We start from the raw sequence: 26,991 nt of genomic DNA on the forward strand, positions 1-26,991 counted from the left end.
TGTCTCTTAAATTTGCTATTTTATATCCACCTTGTGATTTTAAAAAAATTATCTGCCCATTTTTCTATTTAGTTCTTGATCATTTTTTTTTCATTTATTTTTAGGAGCTTAAATGTACTATGTGTATTTTATAAAGAAAAATAGATAATAGCATTAGTCATGAGGATGGTGTGAGATAGGACTGGGGTGAGGGAGACAGAAATGGGAAGGGAGAGCCATTTCTGGGTAGAAATGATAAGGTTGATGACTGAGTTAATGTGGTAGGTAAGAGGAGAGGGAAGTCAAGTATGAATTTGAAAAATCTAGCTTGGGAGGCTGGGTAAGCAGTGACTTATGAACTAAGATCAGGAAAACCACAGAAGTAGCTTGGGGTGATGGGAATTTGCCAATAATTATTGCCTATATGCGTGTATGTATATACTGTGTGTATGTATATATGTACATCTATCTGTTGTATGATTATATGTATATGTAATGGTCTCCAAATTTTTTGGCTCCAGGGGACAGTTTTGTGGAAGGCAATTTTTCCAGAGAATGGGACAGGAGGAGGATGGCTTTGGGGCAATTCAAGCGCATTACATTTATAGTATACTTTATTTCTATTATTATTACATTGTAGTATATCATGAAATAATGATAAAACTCACCATAATGTAGAATCACTGGGAGCCCTGAATTTGTTTTCCTGCAACCAGATGGTTCTATCTGGGAGTGATGGGAGACTGTAAAAGATCGTCAGGCATTAGATTCTCATAAGGAGCATGCACCCTAGATCCCTTGAATGTGCAGTTCACAATAGGGTTCACATTCCTATGAGAATCTATTAATAATGCCTCTGCTGATCTGACAGGAGGTAGAGTTTAGGTGGTAATGCGAGCAATGGGGAACTGCTGTAAATACAGATGAAGCTTCACTCACTAGCCCACCACTCACCTCCTGCTGTTTGGCCTGGTTCCTAACAGGCCACAGACTGGTACTGGTCTGTGGCCCGGGGGTTGGAGACTCCCATGTATATGTATGTATGTATGTGTATGTATACACATATAAAAGATCTATCTATCTATCTATCTATCTATCTATCTATCTATCTATCTATCTATTTCCCATATGATAAAGGATTTGAAGCAGTTTATAAAACACAGACACACTGCAAAAGAATGAAATTAATTGAAGAAATTTGTTTGAAGGAAAAATTAGGAAAATGAAAGAATAAATCCAGGGGTGAGATTACATCTGGCAGTGTGTATTATGCAGTCCCCTGCAGTTGCTAAAGGTAGGCTGTAAATTTGGCCCAAAGCCTCCTGCAGGCCAAAGCTAAGGTGGAAACACACCAGGCTGCCAGAGTGACCGTGCAAACAATCACCTCTCTTGGCCTCACCGGACAAATCAGCTGCCATTAGCATTAGCGTCTTCATTCTGTCACTTCTTGCCCCTTAACGACACTCATGCTCCCCTTTGCCCTATACCAGGAAGTACATCTGGGCATCCCCAGGGAGTGTCATATGAACCTATGAATAAAGCCAGGCCCCCGGGACACTGCCACTCTCTAGTCCAGATAATCCTGCCTGGTCACTGACTTGCCAGTGGGTAGATACCACTCCCAAGGATGCCTCAGGGGCATCTCTTCTGATGGATTGGACTCTGACTTTCCTGCCAACTCTCTGGCTCTGCTTCATCAGTGCCATGGGGGCTCCTTCTCTTCCTGCCTTCTGTATGGGAGTGCCCTGGGGCTTGTTCTTTGGCCCTCTTGTTTTCCCTCTCTACTTTTCCATCAGTCAGAGGCTGACATACTTCTTAATAGGGCACATGTGTTCAAACCAGAAATAAGTCATAAGTCCCCATACCTTGTCTGTAGAGGGCTGGGAAGAGGACCAGGGACCACATATTCCCTTTCTTCTTCTTTCTGGGCTCCGGACATTTATGTGAGAAACACTTTCTTGAAAGTTTCATCTCCTCCCATGAAAATCATTCATGCACATTGGGGCTTGAGGGGTTGCCCTTCCCACATGACTACAGCCCAGGATCTGTGGAATCTTCAGGCCTCATGGCATTTCATAGGGAGGTTATGGTTTGGGGTGTTGGGGGTCAGAAGATTGGATTGTTTAAGCAACAAGGAGCTTCCCAGGCCAAACTTAAATGTGTATCATGGAGGAGCCTCCACCCTTGGAAGAGACACAGGCAGCAAATGGCAAGATGGTAGCCTGGGTGCATAACCATGGCAGTGACAGTATCTCATCTCCAAGGGGGTGGCCGCCCTCTGCACTGCACACCTGAGGGCAAGACACTTAGCTAATTAACTAATTCATCTCAGCTGGGCCACACTTCTCCTTAGAAATAGCATTCACAGGACAACCAAAGTCAGTGGCAACAGAGGAACAAAGAAGGGGGAGACAGCTCTTTTTTTTAGAGACAAGATCTTGCTCTCTTGCCCAGGCTGGAGTGCAGTGGTGCAATCATAGCTCACTACAGCCTCAAACTCCTGGACTGAAGAGATCTTCCTGCCTCAGCCTCCTGAGTAGCTGGGGACTACAAGTGTGTACCACCATATCCAGCTGAAAAAAAAAAAAAAAAAAAAAAATTAGAGACAGGGTCTTGCTCTGTTGCCCAGGCTGAGAGACACAATCTTTATTGTGTCCCTACTACCTACAAAAAACTTTGCCAGTATTATTTTATTTAATTTTCAGAATGATTTTGGGCTTGGAATTATCATCCAACCCCCATTTTCCTGGCAAAGAAGAAACTAAGATGCAGAGAGGTTACACACTTGCCTAAGGCCATGAAATTAGTAACTGATAGAACCAGAAGTGGCCCAAGTGGTCTGTCTCTAAGGGTCCTTGAGCTTGAAACAGGAATTCCTGGGCTTGCAACAGCAATTCTACCACTTCTGCCATTTATGCTGAATAGGACAAGTCACTAGCTGACCTGTTCAGAGTAGGTAAAACTATCATTACAAGGCAAGGGGACAGATACAGGGTGCTATTAGTTGGGGTCATCAATGTAGTCACTCAAACCCAGAAAAAGAATCTATTTTACCATTGTGCTTTGTTACAGGAGCATAGTTTGTAATTCATTTTATTTAATTACTTTTTTGAGATGGAGTCTTGCTCGGTCTCCCAGGCTGGAGTGCAGTGGCACAATCTAGGCTCACTGCAACCTCCGCCTCCTGGATTCAAGTGATTCTCCTGCCTCAGCCTCCTGAGTAGCTGAGATTACAGGCATGCACCACCACACTTGGCTTTTTTCTTTTTCTTTTTTAAAATATTTTTAATAGAGATGGGGTTTCTCTATGTTGGTCAGACTGGTCTTGAACGCCTGACCTCAAATGATCCACCTGCCTTGGTCTCCCAAAGTACTGGAATTAAAGGCATGACCACTGCACCCAGCCCTGGCATGGTTTGTAATTTAATGCACCTACTATGTGTCTACCAGTGTACCTGTGATCTTGCTCTTATTTCCAAAATTAAAAGGAGGAAGTGTCCCGAGGAAAAAATATACCCACCTCCATTGAGCCTCTCTCTGTTGCATACTTTTCTCCATTCTAGTCCTAGCCTTTGGCAAAGAAGGATCCTGGCCAAGATGCTTTTCAGTCATGATGTGTATAAAGTGAATAGCTGCAGCCCTAGGGAAGTGTGGAACTTCGGAGATTCCAAAATAAAAATAAACGCACCAAAACCACTGTAGTTCCTGTTGACTAATGTCATTTTTAAACAAGCAATATTTTGAATAATTTGTCACTGAAGGCTCTAAAATGGGCTTTCCTCTCAAAGCCAAGTGAGGGTGCTCTAACATGCCTTCTACCATAACAAAATTTTAAAGCACTAAAATATTTCTAGAAAAGTTTGATTGAGACCCTCTGTTATGGAATGAGTTGTGTCCCCCCAAAATTCATATGTTTAATCCTAACCTCTAGTACCTTAGAATGTGACAGTATTTTGAGATAAGTTATTTTAAGAGGTAATCAAGTTAAATGAGGTTATTAGGGTAGGTTGCAGTCCAGTACGACTGATGTTTTTATAAGAGGAAATTTGACCACAGACACAGCACAAAGGGAAGGCCACGTGAAGACACAAGGGGAAGGTGGCCATCTACAAGCCAAGGAGAGACGCCTCAGAAGAAACTAGCCCTGCCAACACCATGATTTTGGACTTCTAGCCTCCAGAATTGTGAGAAAATAAATATCTTTTGTTTAAGCCCACTGAGTCTGTGGTACTTTGTTATGACAGCCCTAGCAAACTAATATACCCTCTAAGATATTGGTGAATCTGGATTCATTTTTGGCTAAAACAGCTCACGTTGAATGCATACAAATTTCCTTTTTGAAATTAGTAGAGCTTCCTAATATCCATAACAAAATTTCATTGTGTACCTACTTTTTGCCTGGTACTGTACTAAATGCTTTATGTGTATTTCCTCATTTTGTCTTCAAAAGAATCCTTCAAATACTATTTTTTGCCTGTCTTTTTAGATGATGAAACCGAGGCTTACATAACTAAGGAGTGAAGTGACATATCTTGAGTCTCCCAACTGAGCTTTGAAGTCAAATGCATTTGAGGTCAAATTCTTGTTCTGCAAATTACTAACGGTGATACCTCTAGTATTTTACTAACTACTTAGTGCCCTGTATCTATAAATTCTCACAATAATGCATAAGATATTGTCATGGTTGAATGATATAACTCATGACCACTAAAATGTTTTAAGAAGCCTAGCACAATTTCTATTACCTATCAAGGGTCCAATGAATGTTAGTCTTTGTATTTTATGACAACATCAGGCCCAGTTGCCTATAAGGATCTCTAATCCACTCATTCTGTGTGTCAGGGTTAGAGGTCAAGGCTATTTCCTTCATTACATTTTTTCCCAGTTCCTCATCCCATCTGCTCTTACGTTTCCTCAAAGGATATGACCCTTACCCATGACCTCCCATTGTAGATGGGGAGGTCACAAAAGGTCTCATGCAGACTAAGGAAGCTCAACATGCCAGACAAACCATTGCACACAAAAAAATCACAGACCACTGAGTACATTTTCTGAATGAATGAATGAATGAATGAATCCACATGCTTGCTACAAGGGTAGTGATTGGCTGGGTGCAGTGGCTCACGTCTGTCATCCCAGCACTTTGGGAGGCCGAGACAGGAGGATTGCTTGAGCCCAGGAGTTTGAGGTTACAGTAGCCATGATTGCACCACTGAACTCCAGCCTGGATGACAGAGTGACCCCCCGCCAAAAAAAAGGTAGTGATTTGAAGAATGAGGACTTTTCAGTGTCGTATTTGGAGAATGTTGCTTTCATTGGATCAGGTTTTATTGAGTTTGGTGATGCGGATGGCATTGTGATGGGCACATTAGGGGAGGAAAGATCTGCAGATGCATGGCACCAAATTGAATGTGCTACGTGTCTTTAAAAGGGTAACACACTCTGAGAGACTGAAGCACGGAGAAGTAATTCTGGTTTTGGAAAAGTGCAAAGCGTCTGTAGAGAGGATGGCATTGGGGTAGGTCTTCAAGGAAGAGAGGAGAGATGAGAGGAGGGAGATGAGAGAAAGGAGATGCTTTCTCACTGAGGCATACTCTACTGTCAGCTTGATAGTATGATAAGGTCTACAGTGAACTGGCAGCATAGAAGAGCTGAATTCCAAGTATTTGTAAGGAAATAGTTTGTAACTTACTTCTAACTAATATGCTCTAAACTTGACAGAAAGAGGCTATCCCAGGGACACTTATTTGAAGGATAAATTATTCTTCTGGTTTTTTGCTGTTTTAGGGTCTTCCCTGGAATTGACGTTTGTGGATCCAGAGTGAGACCCCTGGATAATGTTGCCGGGTCCCTAGTTCAACTGTTGTTATGAAACGTGCTTTGGGGTGACGGCCAGGACATCCCATCATGTGGACGCTGTCAGGATGCTTTCCCGGTGGAGAGTATCCTAGCTTGCTTAGTAAGGTCCTGTAGGCCTCTCTGGACCAATGGTTGCTATTTCCCTAAGGAAGTCTCGTCTAGAGAAACCACCAGCTTTTCCTCCCAGGACTGGTTTCTAGAAAGCTCAGAGTCAAATTGGTGGCTCTCTGCTAACAAGCATACATACCATGATGGTATGCAGTTTTAAAGTCTCATTCCTGGCTCCATTTGAAACCTCCGTCCCTGTTTTTGTTTTTTCTTAAGTTCCTCTCTTTGATTTGTGCCTTCTTGTCGCAGCTTTTGTATCCTGTGAGCTACTTTTGGACTTTTCTAGAAGCAGGTGTAGCTGAGCCACATTGTCCTTTCATTGCCTTCAAGCCTGTAGATCTTTGCACACGAGGCTTCTTTTGCCCGGAAAGCTCTTTCTTTCCTTTCCCCTTTCCTCTTTTGACTTTTCCCCTCTTTCCCCTTGGTGTCCCTGGAACCCCTGCCCTCTTTCTCAGTTTAGCAATCTCTTTCTCTAATGAATTAGAGGCTCCTTCATGTGTCCCTTTACCATAGATCTCTCTCCTGACCACACATTCTTATTTCCTGTAGAATGGACTATTCCGTTTACTTGTCTGCATCCCTGCTAGTCTCTACACTTTGGAGGATTGAGTCTATATCGGTCTTCTTCAAAGTTGCCTCTCTAGGACCTAGCAGTTTACCTGGCACATATAAGACACGCAACAAACTTTTGTTATCTGTATGACAGAAGTTATTTTTAGGATCCTCAGTTTTCTAATATGTGTAAAAGACACCAGTTATTACGCAGGATTGTAGGGAGGCTCAAAGGGAATGATTCATATAAAGTTTCTAGTATAGAGCCTGCCATATATTAAGGCGTCCCTTCAACCCCACTCCTTGCAAGTGATTAATTTCTGAGTGCATAATTCACTCTCAACAAAATTCCTCTTAGAATCAGTGCACAGTTTGTCTCTAGGAAGAAAAGATACAAATACAGGGAAAGCCAGAGGCATAGCAAGTACAGTGATTAAGGAGGGCTTCTTGCAGAGGTGGAGTGCAGTGGAAACATTTAAAGGAATTAAGAGTTTGGAAAATAGCCTTGGAGAGGGATGATGGAAGGTGAGCTGGTGGGAAGAAACCAATCCAGGGGCCAGCAAGCAGCCCCCAACTCCATCTTTTCAGGCCACTACTCAGATTTTCATGAGGCAGCCGTTAGAGAACTTCTCAGCCTCCTGCAGGTTTGGCTAAACGTGTACAATATTCAGGAATACCCAGTTATTCGAAGAACACATTGAACTCGGGGTTCAGCATTGGAGAAATGTCTGATGGCATTTCCTGGAGGCCATGAGTTCCTCTGTGCATGTTTTTCATCTTATGGTTCCAGAACTAAGATATTTCTCTGCTCCAGTGCCTGTGGAATGCAATTCTCTAAACCACATCTCTCCTGGCCTTCCTTTTGGCCAATAACATGGTATGTTGTGTCTAAAATCACCTTTTCTCCCCTGTGGCTGTCAAAACAACAGAGTTTTGGGAAGCATAGAGGTCATCTGTACCCACATCTCTGAAATTGCTGCATGGTAGACAGGAGAAATGGTACCTCTTTACCCATAGGAGCTGTTGTTTCTTCCCCACATGCGGATTGAGCCTCACTGAGTGCAACGCACTGAGAATAGAGGTCCTTGAGGGTGGGTGACTTGACACATTATCCCTCAGCCAGCAGGAGATCTGAAGTAGTTGTTCTAAGAGGTGGTCTTAGCCCCTTTAATTCCTTCATATTCTCTTTTGTTTCTCTGTCCTAATTCATCCCAAACCGATGAGTCAAGTACACCCCATGTGCTAGCTGTGCAACAGCAGCTTAAAGCACTTCAGCCTCCTGACAGCCACGGTGAAGTCCCTCCTGCAGGGATACTCTGGAGTTGCTGCTTTAGGATCTGGGAAGAGAAAGCAAGTAAAGCCAGTCTCAGAAGAGGACGGGGGAGGTCTCTACTCCTTTCTGGGACTCACTCACCCTTATACACCATCAGAAGCCAGGATAAGGCATGAAGGGATTAAACACCCCATTCTACCACCATCTTTGCTTTTATGTCTTGTTTGAATATGATGGAGATCTACATGTTTAAATATGCTTGTATATAATGCTAGTTCAACTAAAAAACGTACTATTTCAATATAGCTCTAGCTCAGGGCAAGGCCATAATAAGTGAATGTTGTTGGCTTGCTTGTAAGTTCTTGCTTCCCTGGAACCAAATGTGAAGATATAATCTGTGGGATTTTCTTATTTTGCATGGAGTAGAGACCCTCCAAGCAGCGAATCTTAAAAGAAGGAAAAATCTCTTCTATGGCCAATGTGAACCAGAAAAGAATGTCAAGAGGCTGTTCTTCCAGTCCTAAGAGTGTCCAAGATTTGAGTTTTCCATAATGAAAATGGAGAATATGCAGACAACAAAAAAAATTACATCACAGAGGCCGGACGTGGTGGTTCACACCTGTAATCTCAGCACTTGGGGAGGCCGAGACAGGCGGATCACAAGGCCAGGAGATGGAGACCATCCTGGTCACACGGTGAAACTCCATCTCTACTCAAAGTACAAAAAATTAGCCAGGCGTGGTGGCAGGCGCCTGTAGTCCCAGTTACTCAGAGGCTGAGGCAGGAGAATGACATGAACCCAGGAGGTGGAGCTTGCAGTGAGCTGAGTTCACGCCACTGCACTCCAGCCTGGGCAACAGAGTGAGACTCTGTCTCAAAAAAAAAAAAAAAAAAATTACATCACGGAATCACTGCCCTGGATCAGCAGAGAAAACATAATACAGGCTGGAAAACTCCTACTCCATTTATTAAAACAACAGTTCCTTAGGACACTATAGAATTTCACTAATAACTAGCGGAATGTATGTTTAAGCCCAGTGATAAAGGTTAGCAAACGAAGGGGTACTTACACGTAATTACACCTCCAGCATGTAGGTTGTCACAGAGGGAGGCCTTAATTATCAATGTGCTATCCCCCTGCTTTACATATAATAAATGGCCTTAATGTGGCTATTCATGTTATAGTTTAAACATCTCGGTAATTAGGAAGTGGAAAATGGGTAGAGTAGAGGGAGTTGTCAGGTTCCTGCTGGTGTGACCGTCTGCACTCTTTACCTCTGTGAGCTGAGAGGCTGAGGGAGGCAGGACCAGCTTTGGGCCAGAAGACAGCACGGCATGGACAGCATGGATTTCTCAGGTATATGATTAGGGCTCCAGAACACGGGGGTGAGGACAGAGCCACTCACAGAATCACATTCATAAGCTTAACAAATCTTTATTGAGTACTTACTATGTGCCAAGCACTGTTCTAGGTATGTGAGATTTTAGTAAACAAAACAGACTAAGATCTTTGCTTCTGTGTAGCTTATATTTGAAGTTATTAAATTTGATTAGTTGATAACTGGCTCGGGGTGGTCACCAGTAGTGGGCCTGTCCTGTGCCCTGACCCATCCAGTACTTCTTTCAAGAACTTGGAAGAAGACTGAATGTTGGTTGGGGATTTGTTGTTTAAACTTGCAGAGAGCAGTAGTGAGCACCTGGTGCAGTTTTCTTACTTGATTTCTCATCCTTACCACAGTCTTGCAAGGCAGGTATCATCATCATTGGGTTTGAGAGCACAGAAGACTGAAGGACATACCCAGGTTTTGCATTCAAGTTGGATTCTCTCTGTCTGAAGATGCAAGGCTAAAGATGGCATAATTAGCTATTTCCCTAAGCAGCCTGAGGTAATCTGTGAAAATGGATCACTATTCACTTGACCCTGACAACCCCACAAAATGATACAAATCAAGAGGTTCAAATCTTCGTGTTCTCTTTAAGAACATTCGTGAAACTGCCCAGGCCATGAAGGGTATGCATATACGAAAAGCCACGAAGTATCTGAAAGATGTCACTTTACAGAAACAGTGTGTACCATTTCGAAGTTATAATGGTGGAGTTGGCAGGCACGCCTAGGCCAAGCAGTGGGGCGGGACACAAGGTCAGTGGTCCAAAAAAGTGCTGAATTTTTGCTTCACATTCTTAAAAATGCAGAGAGTAATGCTGAACTTAAGGGTTTAGATGTAGATTCTCTGGTCATTGAGTATATCCTAGTGAACAAAGCACCTAAGATGCACCATTGGACCTACAGGGCTCATGGTCGGATTAACCCATACACGAGCTCTTCCTGCCACATTGAGATGATCCTTACTGAAAAGGAACAGATTGTTCCTAAACCAGAAGAGGAAGTTGCCCAAAAGGAAAATATATCCCAGAAGAAACTGAAGAAACAAAAACTTATGGCAGGAGAGTAAATTCAGCATTAAAATAAATGCAATTAAAAATTTAAAAAGACCAAGTGCAGTGGCTCATGCCTGTAATCCCAGCACTTTGGGAGGCCGAGGCAAGTGGATCATGAGGTCAGGACTTCAAGACCAGTCTGACCAACATGGTGAAACCCTGCCTCTACTAAAAATATAAAAATGAGCTGGACACGGTGGCGTGCACCTGTAATCCCAGCTACTCAGGAGGTTGAGGCAGGACAATTGCTTGAACCCAGGAGGCGGAAGTTGCAGTGAGCCAAGATCACACCACTGCACTCTAGCCTGGGTGACAGAGTGAGACTCCGTTTCAAAAAAAAAAAAAGTGGCGTAATTAATACTGGATGATGGACTGAAGATTCGGAAGTCTTTATTATCTGAATAAATGAGCTCAAATGAAGATTTTGCATCAGGAGTGTAATATAAAGCAGCAAGGAGTAAGACACAACATTTAGAGACTTAAATTCTCTTGGCGCTGTTTTTGATGCATTATCTGTTTCTGTGAGTACTTCCTGCAGTTTATGACATCTCTGCCTTTCTTTGGTACTCTGGAGGAAGTTGTCATTTAAATGCAAGATTAATAAATTTAATAACCAAGTTGCAAGAATGAGGGAATTTAGTGTTAATGTCACTCTTGGGCGGAAGTGGTCATGGCCAAGGTGATTTAGTGGTTGATCTCTTTTCCAGTAATCTCTTGCTGTGTAATAATCCAACCCCAAACTTAATGGTGTAAAATGACAATCATTTTGTTGCATTCATGGATTCTGTGACTCAGGAATTTGGACAAGGTAAAACAGGGATGATTTGTCTTTATAATATCTGGAGTTTCATATGGTAGGACTAGAATGGCTGGAGGTGACTCAGATATCCAAGGGCTGGAATCATCTGGGGACTTCCTTACTTGCATTTCAAGTGCCTTGGCTGGGATGACCCGAAGACTGGGCTCAGCTGGTACTGCCTACTGGAGCCTCTTTCTGTGGCTTGGGCTTTCTTACAGAATGACAGCCCAGGATAGTTGGATTTCTCATATGGCAGCTTGCAGCTCCGAGAGCAAGTGTTCTAGCAAACAAGGTGACAGGTATATATATGGCTTCATTTCACCATATTCTGTTGGCCAAAGCAGTCATAAGCCATTCAGCTTCAAAGGGGGAAATAATAGACTCTATCTATATTAGTCCATTCTCACACTGCTATAAAGAACTACCTAATACTGAGTAATTTATAGAGAAAGAGATTTATTGACTCATAGTTCTGCAGGCTGTATAGGAAGCATGGCTGGGAGGCCTCAGGAAACTTACAATCATGGCAGAAGGCAAAGGGGAAGCAAGCATTTCTTACCATGGCAGAGCAGGAGAGAGAGAGAGAGAAGGGGGAAGTGCTACACACTTTAAACAACTAGATCTTGTGAGAACTCATTCACTATCAGGAGAACAGCAAGGGGGAAATCTGCCCCCGTGATCAAATCACCTCCCACCAGGCCCCTCCTCCAACACTGAAGATCATAATTCAGCATGATATTTGTACACAGAGCCAAGCCGTATCACTATCTCAGGATAACAATATATCTAATTGATGGCCACATTTTAAAGCCATCACATCCACAGGGGTATATCCCTCCTATGGATTTTTTGCTCAATTCACTCTGCCAGAGTAACTCTCAATTTGTAGAAGAATAAACCAGGCATTGAGGATGTGACCATTGTCTTCAGCTCTTTGGAAGACTATCATATGCAAGAAAGTGTAGATGTAACCCACAAGACTTTAAGAATGAGCTAAAGACCAGTGAGTAAATGGAGCAGGAGAACGTACTAATATTTGGGAATGTCTGTCAATGAGTTGGCTTGCCTAGGAAGACAGTGAATTCTCTGATTTTTGAACTATTGATTGAACACAACTCAGGAATGTCTTAGTAGGGCCTCAGACACTATCTTGGAGATTGGATTAGATGAATTCTTTAGAGTGAAGGATATAAGTGGTTCTATGTTAGAAACATCACAGCAGAGATAGGGCATGATGAAGAATCACTCATGACTTCAATTCTACCTTTTCAAGTCATCTTCTAAGTATATAATTTCAAGGGTATTGGGAGGCCTGATGGTACCTCTTGTTTAATATTCTTCTCCTATATTGGTGGCTTAGAACCCCCAATGAGAGACTAATTCTTTTAATTTAAGACTTGGATCCTTGTTAAAGTGTAATACCCTGGGAAAGGGGAGAGCCAAAGCTCTTTCCAGTGATTTATAATTTACCAAAAGCATGTCTAAGGTCATATTCTGTGAGCATGATTTGACAAGAGAAGGTAGGGCAACGCGTATGTGAGAAGGGGGAGGAAGAAATTCCCCAGAAGGAGAGAGAGAATGGCACAAAATAGGGGAAAATACATGAAGATCTGGGGAACCGATGCTTCTGGTGCCAGCCCCAGCAGAGGCTGATTTCTTCAGCTTCACGCAATCGGTTATGAAACCACCGTTCTCAGAACAAACTGGCAGAAAGCTGGTGTCCACTTCGCTGACCTTTCCTGCACTTGAGAAGTGCAGCTACAGGCTCAGTTCAGAGAAGACCACAGAGCCCTCTTCCCGGCTTGGAACAGCAGGTGGGGGAGTCACCCTCCCTCATTTATTTCAGTCCCTACACTGTTAGAACAGGGATGACAGGGGCCTAACTCACTTCCCGAGAAGTCGTGGCATTCCTGTATAAACAAAGTAAAAATTTCTATCATAAATCCCCCAAACAAGTGATATCCCAGAAGAAGAAAGAAAACAGTGAGGGAGGAAGGTGCCATCCAAGGGGAAAACATGTCAGGTTGTGCACATTAGATCTGGTCATTCACAAGTGACCTCTCTGGGAAGGCAAAGGATAGCAGAGGTTGAAACGGAGGCTATAAAATTGACAGCCTAAGCAGAACACTTGACAGAAGGTAGAACATGTAACCAGTGGACTCCTCATTCTCCCAGCACTGCCCTCACAGCCCAAAGAATTTCTGAACAAAGAGAATAAGATTCAATGTTTAAAACCTCTGTTTAAGACCTCCACTTCCATTTCTGTGTTTTCCTTCCCTCACACAGCCCAGAGTGTGCCCCAGCAAAACCAGCTGTCAGGAAAGCATTTGATGTCAGTCATTTGCATTTTAATGCAATGGAAAGATGAGGAGCTGCCTCTACTGGCATATTTCAATTTTAAGACTGATTTGTTAGAGTGAAAGACTCCTTGAAGATAATTCTAGCTTGGGAGGCATGGTTGGACAGATTCTGGGGAGGAGAGGTGGCGGGTAGGGAGATCACCAGGTAGTCACCACTTCCATTTTCATACAAAGGTTCCTATAGTGCTTGGGGTCAGGTACTGGGTTCCATCTTGGGAAGCCAGAGGGTCTGATCTTCAGTTTGGGTGCCACACTCCTGGTGAGCACAAGCAAGTGAGAGCTCAGGCTCTGGTGCAGGGTGAGTGGAAGCACTGCTCCCTTTATTTCAAACCTTCTTCTTCTGGTCTGTGGGGGAGCCAGCCCCCTGGGGAGTCCCATTACAACAGCAGCTGACCACAAGGAGTTCCAGTGTGCAGGCCTTCTTCCCAGCTGCAGGCATTTTAACTATGTTGTAAATAGACAACCACGAGACCAAATGATAACTTTGTATAGTCTTAGTATTCCAGATCCACGGAGATCTGAGAATAAAAAGTCCCAAGTAACAGCATATGCTATTTATTTTCACCAACTTATATAAAACTGAGCCCTGACTCTGTTATGCATTGCCCACAAGCAGCTTTATAGGATCACAGATACATCAGTGGTCCCTACGGCCCTATAAGGCTATTTTCCTAGCATTACACATCCTCCAAGTCATAGATGTCAAAGTGCTGTTCTAGTGGAGATTGAATATCATTCCATTGTTAGAAGATGGGAAGTAAATTCAATATAGGAGATCAAATGGAGACTTTTCAATTTCCTCTTATTCTTTTCTTCTGTTTGTTTTTGCAGTTAGTGAACCAGCAGATCTTGTTATGAGGAGCGTTTAAACTTTCACAAGCTCAGTTACAATGTGATGCTCAAACAAATTCATTTTAAAGGGACCACTTGATAGAATTAGGGAAAAGAACCATTGGCTCTACAGATTGATTTAGCATAGATCTTGTCCAAACAAAGGAAAAGTCTTAGAGTTTGATAGGAATAAAATTTAAATGTGACTCAGAAGAAAGAGCATTTTCATGTATGGATTTGAGCTATGTGAAACCAGCAGCAATAAACGGGACTTACAATATTATCGATGGCCAATGAACAAGAATGAAAGTCTGGGCCAGCCACAGTGGCTCATACCTGTAATCCCAGCACTTTGGGAAGTCAAGGCAGCCAGATGACTTGAGGTCAGGAGTTTGAGACCAGCCTGGCCAACATGGTGAAACGCCATCGACTACTAAAAATACAAAAAATTAGCCAGGTGTGGTGGCACGCCTGTAATTCTAGCTACCCGAGAGGCTGAAGTGGGAGAATCGCTTGAACCTGGGGGGTGAAGGTCGCAGTAAGCTGAGATCATGCCATTGCACTCCAGCCTGTGCGACAGAGCGAGACTTCATCTCAAAAATAAATAAATTAATTAAAATTAAAATTAAAAAAAGAACGAAAGTCTGAAATAACCTCACACATGAAAACCAGCTCAGACATCCAATATCCCACTTGGTGAGATATCAGCTCTTTACTGGTCTACATGCCCAGGAATTCCAGCTGCCTATATAGGGTACGATTGCAGAATTCTACAAGGGCATCTTAGTGGAAGCTTGTATTGCCCTGACATTGAGAAAAAAGATAAAATGAATTATTCATTCTCGGAGAAAAAACTCAGAGTCTCTCATAGTTGTGTCACTTAATCATAAACCATTTTAGCCACACGATTTTCCTTTAAGATGTGTCATAAAGGTTTTGCATACAAAATAGGGCCACAACTCCAGCCTGAGTGTTTATTTTATCTATAATCTCAATATTTCTGCTGTGAGCTCTGGATACGGAGGTCTCCAGTACCTTGAATTTTCTTTTTTCTTGTAGTAATTAGAGAGTAGCTATAGCAAATTTGGCTTGCCAAGGAAGGAAGCTCTAGTGAATAAATATGGTGTTTCTAGGAAATACATTTGCCTTCGGAAATTTCCTTGATGCATTATAGCCTCCACATACATGACTCAGCAAGTTATGCCAGAGGTCATGGAACAGAGGGGCTCCGACCAAACTAATATGCTTGAAGTATATATAGTTTATTCAGTGCACTTAAACCATACAGCAAGAATCAAGAGGAGACAGAAGAAATAGGGTAACACACTTAACCAGAGGATATAGGTCAGATGGAGGAATGGCACTACCTGGTCCTCAATTATATGACGCTCACAATTCTGTCTGTCTCCCTGCTACATCAGCCTTCCCCATTGATGGTGGGTTACCCAGATGAGATGTGAGGTTCAAGCAAGGGAATTCAGTAAATAGAAGGTGACTGCAGCCCACACAAGGTAGCTCTATCAGAGGGACACAGAGGCAAGTCCCACGATCAATAGCTCTAGTTTGTCAATCAGCCTGATGAGCAACAGAGAGTTTTATTTACATTTCTTGGGCAGAGAACATGTGACGCAGGAGAAACATCCCTAAGGGGTGGCCAATTTAAGAGTTCATGAATATTTAGTGTCACATTCTTCCTGTATATTTGGAGACTCATGAATACATGTCGCCTCTTGGTCCTTTCTCCCTATGTTCAGCAATACATGCCTTGCTAACTCTATGTCTTACCTGTCTCACCGCTTACTGACTTACTTATGCATACCTAGCATAGTTTATGAATTCTATGTCTCATATGCTATTTGCTTATTCATTACCTATATATCATCTTTCTTGTGAATTTTATCCATTTGTTTCCTGTCTTCTAGAGCAGGATTAAATATTCTCAAAGAATAAGAAAAATACAACGTATTTTCTGTGAGCAACATTGTTGACTGTGTTTATGTTGATTCCTTTACGTTCTAGAAGGTATCCTTCCACTTATCCCTCCCTCCATCCATCCACCCATTCATGCAACAAATACAGCTGGCCCTTCATTTCCACATGTTCAACCAACCTCAAATTGAACACATTGGGTGGAACCCCAATAACAATACAATGATAAAAATAATACTAATAAAAAACCATACAGTATAAAAATGATTTACATAGCATTGACATTACATTAGGTATTATAAGTAATGTAAAGATGATTTAAAGTATATGGGATGGCCAGGCATGATGGCTCATGCTTGTAATCCCAGCACTTTGGAGGCTGAGGTGGGCAGATCACCTAAGTTCAGGAGTTCAAGACCAGCCTGGCCAACATGGTGAAACCCTGTCTCTACAAAAATATGAAAATTAGCTGGGCATGGTGGCAGCTGCCTGTGATCCCACCTACTAGGGAGGCTGAGGTGGGAGAATCACTTGAACCTGGGAGGCAGAGATTGCAGGGAACCGAGATCGCGCCATTGCACTCCAGCCTGAGTGACAGAGTGAGACTCTGTTTCAATATAAATAAATAAATAAAGTATATGGTAGAATATGCATAGATTATACCCAAATACCATGCCATTTCATATCAGGGATTGAGCATCTATGGATTTCGGTGTGGGAGGAGTTTCCTGGAAACAATCCCGCATGGATATTGAGGGACAACTGTATTTGTTGGTCACCGATTTCCAGACACTGGTGTAGGCTGTGGGAACTGGAAGATGAAGATAAGCCAAGCCTTGAAAGTCTCCACAATTTAGTACTAAAGAGAGGCATAAAAAGAATTGCCAGCCAGGCGCGGTGGCTCACGCCTATAATCCCACACTTTGGGAGGCTGAGGTGGGTGGATCATGAGGTCAGGAGATTGAGGCCATCCTGGCTAACACATTGAAAGCCTGTCTCTACTAAAAATACAAAAAATTAGCCAGGTGTGATGGCACACACCTGTAGTCCCAGCTACTCGGGAGGCTGAGGCAGGTGAATCGCTTGAACTCAAGAGGCAGAGGGGTTGCAGTGAGCCGAGATTGTGCCACTGCATTCCAACTTGGGCAACAGAGCGAGACTCTGTCTCAAAAAAAAAAAAAAAGAAAGAAAGAAAAAAGAAAAAAAAAGAAAAAGAAAGAGAAAGAATGCAAACAATGAAGTGTCATAGGTTTTGTAATAAATCTTGTAGTGAGTATCAGGACAAAATAACAATATGGCCAACTTTATAGGGTGTACTGGGTAGGGTAGGTGGGGAGACAGTAATGGCTTCTTAGACGATGTGGTAGAGCTGAGTCTTAAACGTGGCTATGATCCCCTGGGCAGAAGGAGAGAAGAAGGTAATTCTATACAGAAAGAATAGTGTGAGCACAGCCAGGGAGGCTTGCAGGGCATGCTGAAGAGTCCCACACCAAGAAGAGGGCCAGAGAGAGGCCAAATGGGGGAAGAACTCGAATTCTAAGAGAACTTGAGAATAGTCTGTTCCTTTAAGTGTTTGATCTTGAACCTTTACAGTGTGAAGAAAAACTCCCAGCTGGTCCTTCTATGAATTATGTGATGTATTATTTGGGAGACCTTAACTTCTCAGAACCTCCTTCTCATTTGTGAAATGGAATGATAACCCATGTAAGCTTGCAAAGTTGTTGTGGGGATTGGCAGATCACTGATGGAGGTGTTGAGAGCAGTGCCTGGCACCTTGAAGGGCTCCAGGGAGCAGTAACTATTGTGAATAAAGTCATCATTGGGATGATCACAACCTCCACAAGCATTGGGTGAGATATAACACGGTTTTGATTGATCAGACAACAGGACCATTTACAGAACACATAATGACATTCAGAGAAACATTTAAATGGTGTTATTTGTCCCCATCTGGAAAAGAAGGAGCTTACAACCATTAACCTGGACAGTCAGCCATACCTAAGCATACCTTGAAATTCTCTGAAAACACTCATGATAATATGCTGTGGTTTCGGCTGGGCGCAGTGGCTCACGCCTGTAATCCCAGCACTTTGGGAGGCCAAGGCAGGTGGATCATGAGGTCAGGAGATCGAGACCATTCTGGCTAACATGGTGAAACCCTGTCTCTACTAAAAATACAAAAAATTTGGCTGGTCATGGTGGCGGGCACCTGTAGTCCCAGCTACTTGGGAGGCTGAGGCAGGAGAATGGCGTGAACCCGGGAGGCAGAGCTTGCAGTGAGCAGAGATTGCGCCACTGCACTCCAGCCTGGGCAACAGAGCAAGACTCCGTATCAAAAAAAAAAAAAAAATATATATATATATATATATATATATAGACACAGACACACACACACACACACACACACACACACACACATACACACACACATACATACTGTGGTTCCATTAGTCTGTCCAGAATGTGGAAAGGTGCAGTCTTTAAATTTATGACATCTGGGACAGGGCAATTTGAAATCTCCATATTTCTAAGTTAGCATCATGTAATATGGGAAATGCTTATCTTAAAAAGATTTGCCTGTGACGAGGGTGACAAGGCAGCAGAGAACAATGCTCTGAAGTCACAGCTGCCAGGCTGGGTCAAGACTGGGAGATGGAGATTCTGCCTTTCAGTCTGGCAGAAGGACAATGGAAAATGACTGCAGACGATTTGTACTGCCAGTGTCTTCAAAAATGAGAAAGGATGGAGGGAAAAACATGACCCTGGGCAGGGCTGGTGGTGTGAGGAAATGATGATTCAGTGCGTCGCTTTGACCCTCGCGGTGCTTTGTTCAAAACTGAGCTGGGCAATTCCTTCAGTATCAGGAAGAGAAACAACTCTTGTCAATAAATTACAGCGGATGTGGGAAATCACTCCCAGGGTGAGGTCTGGAGCTGAATGAGTCCCTTGAGGTCAGTACCCACAAAAGCAGCTGCCAAAATTTACATTTTTTCCATTTGCCCTCTGGTTCAGAGTGGATATAAATCCACATAATGCAGCCATAGAGCCCCCTGCTCTGCCTGGCTGCTGGCCACGCACCGGATCAAGGATGGGGAAGGAAAGGAGGCCCTAGACATACCTGATAAGTACTGAATCCAGCTTCATCACAACCATGTCCCCCTTGCAATTTTTTCTACATTTCTGGAATCCCCTAGAAAATCTCAGTCCCATCACTATAAACAATTTTAAACTCATTTATAAATTAGACTGCGAAAGACATGTAAATATATATGTACTTTTTAATTTACAAATAATATATGCACATTGTAAAAATGTCTAGAGTGGCCAGGTACGGTGGTTCACAGCTGTATTCTCAGCACTTGGGGAGTCTGAGGTGAGCAGATTGCTTGAGTGCAGGAGTTAGACACCAGCCTGGACAACAGGATGAAACCAGTCCCTACAAAAAATACAAAAATAAATTGGCTGGGCATGGTGGTGCATGTCTACAGTCCCAGCTACTCAGGAGACTGAGGTGGGAGGATCATCTAAGCCCGGGAGGTTGAGGCCGCAGTGAGCTATGATCATGCCACTGCACTGCAGCCTGGGTGACAGAGTAAGACCCTGTCTCAAAGTTAAAAAGAAAAAAAAAAGTTCAGAGTATTTAAGTAAAGACAAAATAAAGTAAAAGCCTCCATTTCTTCATTTCCAATCCAAATCCAGATCTGCAGAGATAACAGCTAATAATTTGGTGTGTATTCTTTCAAACATTTTTACTGTGTATAGAATGTAGCAGCACAGGCTCTGAAATCAGACTGCCTGGGTTGGAATCTGTCTCTGTCACTTAATAGCTTTGTCACCTGAGACAAGTGTCATACCTTTCCTTAGCCTCAGTTTTGTCATCCTTAGAAAGGCAACAATAATAGTATCTCCACATAGTATCACTTTTAAGAGGGAGTTGAACAATGAGAACAAATGGACATGGTGCGGGGGAACATCACACACTGGGGCCTATTGAGGGGGTGGGGGGCAAGGAGAGAGAGAGCATTAGGACAAATACCTAATGCATGCGGGGCTTAAAACCTAGATGATGGGTTGATGGGTGCAGCAAACCACCATGGCACATGTATACCTGTGTAACAAACCTGCACGTTCTGCACATGTATCCCAGAACTTAAAGTAAAATAAAAAAAAAATAGTATCTTCCTCATAGATTGTCATAAGGGTTAAATAGATTTATACACATATGCACACAAAATGTATGTATGTCTAATACCTAACAAGTACTCAATGAACATTTGCAAAAATAGAACTTAATTGAAGGTGATTTTGAAAGAAAAAGTTCCTGAAAGACTTTGTTTCCAAAGTGAGAGAAAGTAGAGAGGAGATAAGTTTGGTGGGTCAGGCTGAGTTGGACTCTCAGCAATTCTGAGTTTCTTTCTCCACAGATATTTACCTTTCAAGGGGGTGAGTTTCTTATTCTTCCCCAGTAAAAGTAGCTGATGATGGTTAAGAACATAGTCTTTGGAGTCAGACACGCATGCACTAGAAACCCAGCCCCACTACTTACTAGTGTTGTGATACGTGACGTTGTATTACCTAACTTTTCTGAGCTTCAATATCTTTACCTATCTAATCACAGCAGTTTTGTTTCAAGGATTATATGAAATAATGCATGATTGACTTTGCTTGGCTCAGTCAGTACTAAAAAATAGTGGCTATGGTAGCCACCATTGCATAAAGCAAAGGGCTTTGATGTGGTTTGTATGTTTGTCTCCTCCAAATCTCATGTTGAAATGTGACCCCCCCATATTGGAGGTGGGGCCTGGTGGGAGGTGTTTGGCTCATGGGGATCGAGCCCTCCTGAATGGCTTCGTCCCCTCCTCTCTTTAATGAGTGAGTTCTTGCTCTGCTAGTTCCCTTGATAACTTGCTGTTGTAAAGGGCCTGGCACTGCTTCTTTTTCCTCTCTTTCTCCCTCTGTCATCATGTGATCCCTGCTCCCCCTTCACCTTCTGCCATGAATGGAAGCAGCCTGAGGGCCTCACCAGAGGCAGATGCTAGTACCATGCTTCTTGTACAGCCTGCAGAACCATGAGTCCAATAAATGTCTTTTCTTTATAATAATTATCCAGTCTCAGTGAATCCTTTATAGCAATGCAACAAAATGGACTCAGACAGGACTTAATGCTTTCCCAGTGGAGGCTTGGGAGCACAGGCTTGGCACCCTCCTCTGAGGAGAATGACTTGACTTGGTTGTACTGGAGGTGGCTGATTCACCCATCTTTTTTTTTTTTTCCTATGACCTTTGGCAATCCACCTTTCTTATGATGGGATAGAGCTTTCTAGTCAACAAAGCACTTTCAAATGCATTCACTCCATTGCTACTCTTCTGAAGAAGGAGAATAGGGAAGGCATCATTAACAATGGATTAGCTTTGGTTTGCAGGTAAGAAAACTGAGGTTTAGAGAGCATAAATTCCTTGACCAAGGAATTTGGTGAATTCACCTAGCACATGGCAGGGCCAGAACTGGCACCACCATGCTGTGACAGGGCTGTCCTCCCGCTTTCCCCATGAGACAAATCAAAGGCCAGTTGGTAGTGTATGGAGTTTCCCTAGGCTGTATGATGCATAAGTTATGGGCTTTCGGGTGGGGTCTGGCTTAGAGGAGGCCCTTAACAAACGGTTGCCATTAATCAGAGCATCTTTAGGGACTTCCACCTCTACGTCTGCCACCATGACTCTATTTTAAGCCATTATTTTCCTGTGTGATTGATGAAGCTAACAATACTGATGTAAAATGGTTATGAACACCAGGACCAAAAAAAACCTTTTCCTTATCAAAATGATCTATATTTGGAGAAGCATGGCTCTCCCCCTTCTATTCCATTCTCATATTTTGAATCGGGAGTGATTTTGCTTGAGAAACACAGTCAGGACAATTTCCATCTATAACTGCATTGTAAAGAAGAGGATAATGGAAATTTTAATGAAAACACCAACGCAATGCAAATAGGAATCGGTTCTTTTGCAATAGGAAGCAGCTACTTTGCTCAACAGGCAACAAAACCTTTAGCTTGTGTTCATGAAAATGATGATCGTCTCCGGCTCCACTGAGATTTAACCAAGAGGGGGAAAAAAAAAAGAATTTTAAAAGTTCAGATGCAGTTCACTCAGAAGTTTGTCTCCAGACTTCGAGAACCTTTCAATTTTTCAAAAGGGCACACAAAGAAAGAGGCTGGACTCCTGTCCAAAAGCACACAGATTCTCTAGATCATAAGGAGCGCCTGAGCCAGTGTGTTGTCAGTTGTCTGCGCTTTTTGTCTCATGACTATGAAACAGCAGGATTGACAATGACATGCTGGACTAACCGTGATCAGCCCCAGGGCCTGTGCCACCAAAAGGACTGCACAGCAATGGCAGCTCCTTCTTCTACCACGGTCTAGCATTCGTGCTGTGTGTGTGGTGAGTGTTACTTAGGGGAGGAGGAGGTAATAGTGAGACATGTGTTTTGTGTGTTAAGGGGACAGAGACACTAAGCTTGATCCACTACGATGTCTGAGTCGGTCTGGCAAATCAATCATGAAAAGCTCAAAAGAGAGTTGCACAGTTACAAAGCTTTTGTCATTGAATGGTGGAGACTGTGGCATCAGTCCCACACCCTGTCTTCTGTAGGAAACAGAATGAGAGTGCAGTTGCACAGAGGTGGTTCCACTATAGCTCCTCATGTTATGCATGGCAGACATTGCTAATATTGACTCCAGTTCCCAGCTGGGCATGGTGGCTCACACCTGTAATCCCAGCACTTTGGGAGGCCAAGGCATGTGGATCACCTGAGGTCAGGAGTTCGAGACCAGCCTGGCCTACATGGTGAGACCTCGTCTGTACTAAAAATACAAAAAATTAGTCAGGTGTGGTGGTGGGAGCCTGTAATCTCAGGTACTCAGGAGGCTGAGGCAGGAGAATCGCTTGAACCCGGGAGGTGGAGGCTGCAGTGAGCTGAGATTGTGCTATTGCACTTCAGCCTGGGCAACAAGAGTGAAACCTGAAACTCCCTCTCAAAAAAAAAAAAAAAAAAAATTTGATTCCAGTTCCCATTCCCTCACCCCAATTACTCACAGAACTACAAGTTTGTTCCAAGAGGAGAAGCAGCCCAGATTTAAAAAACAAACAAACAAAGAAACACTGCATTCACAGCCTCTCTTGCTGACAAGGGTGATGATAGACCAAACTGCAGTTCTGATAAATGAGAAATAGTTAGACGCCTGGCGGGGATTTCTGGGAAAGTTTTGCTCTCTTGATTTGGTGCCTCTCTGTGTTAGATCGCAAGAATGGCCACAAGTTCTTACCCTTGTCATATTTTTGGAATTGACTTTGCAACTTCTCTCATTGAAAAGCAGTTTATTTTTTCACCCTTTGACTCTGGGCTTGGTCTTGTGAATTGCTTTGGCCAGTGGTACAATAGCAAACAAGATGCAAACAAAAACAGATTGCATGATGGAGATTCCCTTCTCTTGTTGTTCTTGGAAACCTGAAACTACCATGTGAAGACACCAGGGCTGGCCTGCTGTATGATAAGGGACATGTGTCCTGGAAACTCCTGTCTCTCTGGCCAAGAGCATGTCAATCACCAGACACATGAATGATTTATACTAGAGCATCCAACCTACACCCAACCCACCAGATGTCTGCAGATGTGTGAGTGAGACCCACAGAGACCAGTTGAGCTACACAGAGCTGAAGAACCACTCACCTGACACAATGGTTGTTGTTTTAAGCCACCAGGTTTTGGGAGGTTGTTTGTTACCCAGCAAAAGCCAATAGATCTATGCTTTTTCCCCATGCCACTTTATTCTTCCGGCTTGGAATGTATACATGATACTGAAGGTGGAACAACCACCTTTGCAACCATGAGGACAAATGCTTTACAGAAAGATGGAGGGGACCTGGCAAAGTGATGCTACCATGGGCCTGATAGTTGCACCATCCCACAACTGTCTGCCTCCAGACTTTGTGCTTTGTGAGAAAAACACAACCCTGTGTTGTTACACCACTTGTATCATCCAGTTTTTAATTACAGACATCTGAATCCACTTCAGGTAGTTTAAGTAAAAAGCAGTTTATGAAAATATATCACTTAGCTTATGGAACCTCTAAAGAGCCAGAGAACCAGTGTAAGATTCTATGTAGCCAGGAAAAAGGGAAGCCAGATATAGCAGAGCCAAGAGAAAGGCCCCAACACAGTGCAGGGCTGTTCTACTAGAAATATAAGTGTTGCCACCTATCATTGCAACCAAATTTTTATTGTTATATTATTAAGGGAATGAACAGCAACATTTTCTTTTTCATCTTCAACTATTATTTTAAGTTCAGGGTACATGTGCAGGATGTGCAGGTTTGTTACATAGGTAAACATGTGCCATGGTGGTTTGCTGCACAGATCAGCCCATCACCTAGGTATTAAGCCCAGCATCCTTTAGCTATTCTTCCTGATGCTCTCCCTCCCACCCCTCAACAGGCCCCAGTGTGTGTTGTTCTCCTCCCTGTGTCCATGTGTTCTCTTCATTCAGCTCCCACTTAGCAGCAGGAACATGCAGTGTTTGGTTTTCTGTTCCTGTGTTAGTTTGCTGAGGATAATGGCTCCTGGCTTTATCCATGTCCCTGCCAAGGACATGATCTCTTTCCTTTTTATGGCTGCATAGTATTACATGGTGAACACTACCATTTTCTCCGTGGCTCCCCTGGAAGAACAGATGCCTCTTTCTCTGTACTCTCCACATTGCTACTCCCATGCTTCTTACTTCTGTCCCAAAATCTCATGCAAGAGCACCTATTTGGTAGAGCCATGTATTTCAATCACTTTTTCTTCAGGCACTTGGTGAGGGAGGGTTTCCCTAGCCCTCTAGGGTTATAGGAATGGCCGAACATATGACACCCAGCACTGGATAGATGAAATAAACAGCGGTTTATTAGTCACATACACTCATTGTCCAGGGGAGGAGGACAGTACATACCATACAGGGCCATATGGGGATTCTATTTGGGAGCACAGTGAACAAACAGGGTCTGTGGGAGTCAGGCTTTGCAATAAAAGAGGGTGAGATGAGGCCTGGTTCCCACGAGAGGATGCATGTGGCTTGTTTGAATATTTCCGTGTGCTGGCAGGGGCCTGAAGCCCACCGCTCAGGGATAAGCAGACACTGGACCTGGTCTCTATGACAAGGAGGGCTGTTTGGTTAGGGGGAACTTACCTGCCACAGCAGGCTGGGCAGGGGACTTGAGATTAGGCCATTTGAGGCCTTCCCATGCTATTGAATCTTAATTTCAGGTCTTCTACTACACCATTTCTCAAGGAAGCTCCCTAACTGGAAGAAGAATTAGGAAATCTAGTTTTAGTTTTCTATCCTGTAGCTCAGAAAGGCAAGCTCAGAAGCTTGAGACAGGTGTTGAATGAGCAATATTCCACCTTTTTTATTTAATGTCCACACATACCCTTCTTTCCACAATTAAACTTTTAAATGATAACAGCAGCGACATGCTCTTACCTTATACAACTAGCCCTTCTACATATGAAAATGTCCGTCCCTTCCCTGCAGTAGGAAAGACTCCATGTTTCATGGTCAGCGTGTCCAGCTCTGGGTGATGTTTATTCCTTTTCTAGTGCAGTCACAATCCTATCTAGATATCCAGTCACCTGGGGACTAAATAAATAGGGGAAATGGAGGGGGGAAATTGGAAATACACACATACACACACATCAGAAAAAGAAAGAAAATATAGGGAGGACTATAGTCATTTTCTGCAGCAGGTAAGGGAGTGACAAGAGGGCATAGCAGTGCCCAGTGGAAGTATCACTGATGCCAGGAGGATGTCATGGTCTGCGCAGAGAGTTCTGGAACAGAGAGAAGAGACAAGGATGGCTGAACCAATTGTATGGGAGCACATATAAGACCATCCAGGGCTTTTGGAAATACCAGATCTCATTCCTCATTGCAGGGGTCTGGATTTCTGCCTTATAAGTGAGACAAGACCCAGCAAGAAACATGTTAAAAGAAGCAAAAAGACACAGTCAGAGTCACCAAAAAATATCCAGTTGGGAAGACAATTATTCAGTGCACAAAATGCCTACCTTCCCCACACACCCCCCAAAAAACCCCACGTAACATTACAGATATCCTGGCTCTATAAGAAGTACTGAGACAAGGAAGAAAAGAAGGCGCTGATCTGGGGTGTGTCCACCTGGGGAGGACAACAGATCATCATGATGTCCAATGGCCAGAACAGAGCCTCTGCTGTGCTCTCAGAGAGCACAAGAGCTTCCCAGTCCCAGGGAAGTCAAGTGACTCACTCAAAGTCACACAGGCAAGGAGTGGCAGGCAAGCATCTTTCCGGATAGCACACGGCAGCAAACCATAATGGAGTAACTTCTAGGCAATCATTCTTTGTCTTGTTTCTCCTTGCACTTTTCACTCTCCTCTCAGTCAAAGAAAAGAACTATTGTCTAATTACGATGAAGTCACTTGATTTCCTCATGCCTCCAGTAGGCAAACTCTCCCATCAGTCACCTGTTTCTCAGATGAACTTTTCTGGCTAATGGGATAAGAAAAAAAGTAGTTTCCGTTGTAACCGTATCTTATGCATATGCCGTGGAAAGAACACTTCTTTGGAAGTCAGGAGACCCGAATTATTCTCCTGGCCTGGCCAGTGACTGCTGGAGGTTCTGAGCTGGTCACTTCATCCCTGTGGGCTTCTGTTGCTTCATCTGCAAAATGATAGGGTTGGCCTGGATTCGTGGTTGTCCAGGATCCGTGGTTGTCCAGTTGCTCCTTAAAAACCTACGATTACATGACAGTGTCTGAGCAGCAGAGAATGGGAGAAACCAACTC

The 26,991-nt window shown here is 43.3% G+C and overlaps 1 pseudogene; it reads left to right on the forward strand.

The window, feature by feature from the left end:
• The first annotated feature begins 9,670 nt into the window (after positions 1-9,670).
• On the forward strand, positions 9,671-10,224 carry LOC111545757 (annotated as a pseudogene).
• The last annotated feature ends 16,767 nt before the right edge of the window (positions 10,225-26,991 follow it).

The sequence above is a fragment of the Piliocolobus tephrosceles genome, chromosome 7 (assembly GCF_002776525.5).
Source record: "Piliocolobus tephrosceles isolate RC106 chromosome 7, ASM277652v3, whole genome shotgun sequence".
Lineage (NCBI taxonomy): Eukaryota > Metazoa > Chordata > Mammalia > Primates > Cercopithecidae > Piliocolobus > Piliocolobus tephrosceles.